Below are 785 nucleotides of genomic sequence, written 5' to 3'. Positions count from 1 at the left end.
GATTCTACCTCTGCTCTGGCAGCCTAAGTAAAGGCATTAAATCAATGCAGCTGACCTAAGGCCTATTACCTTTTTTTTTCTAAATATGTACAACTATCTGCAAATAAGCTATGAGGTATTTATTCTTTAATTTACTTATTTTTAGCACTGACATAACATAGTAGGGGTTTTCCCCCCAGACTTGGAAGTGTGGATTTTTATTTATTTATTTAGCAATTGCAGGTCTTAAATGTTCATTCATTTTAACTGGAGTCTGTTTTCTTTTTTAAAAAGCTATATTGATTACAATTTCCCCATCAGCTTACAATTCAGGAAGATTAATTGAGTTTTATTTCTTTTTATGAACACAACATAAAGGTTTGAAAGACTTTGATAAAAATACACCAATTGGAGATTTCCTATGGGTAAAAATATGAGTAATAAAGAGGAGCAGAGAATTAATTACCATAATTGGGCCAAAATCTGTTCTCAGTTACCCACATGTGGGGTTGTATGCAGGTGACGTAGAACAGAATTTGGTCCAGGTTCTTTCTCATAGTCATCCCTCATCTGATAAATTTCATTCCTGGAGTTGTTAGGATTCCAATTGCCAAGAAACAGGAAACAAAAATAAATTTAAATAAAATAAAATAAAATAAATTGTCAATCCCGTTCTCTGGGTCCCTGTTCTGCCTCCTTTATATTAGTATTTCCTGTAGAGACAAATTGTGATATACATCGACAATTCACATTGAACTCAACAGGAATTTTTTATGAACATCTGAAAATAATATTTGCCCAGAAGG

The sequence above is a fragment of the Chrysemys picta genome, chromosome 10, assembly GCF_011386835.1.
Source record: "Chrysemys picta bellii isolate R12L10 chromosome 10, ASM1138683v2, whole genome shotgun sequence".
NCBI lineage: Eukaryota > Metazoa > Chordata > Testudines > Emydidae > Chrysemys > Chrysemys picta.
The sequence above is the reverse complement of the archived record's forward strand: the minus strand, read 5'-3'. Positions refer to the sequence as shown.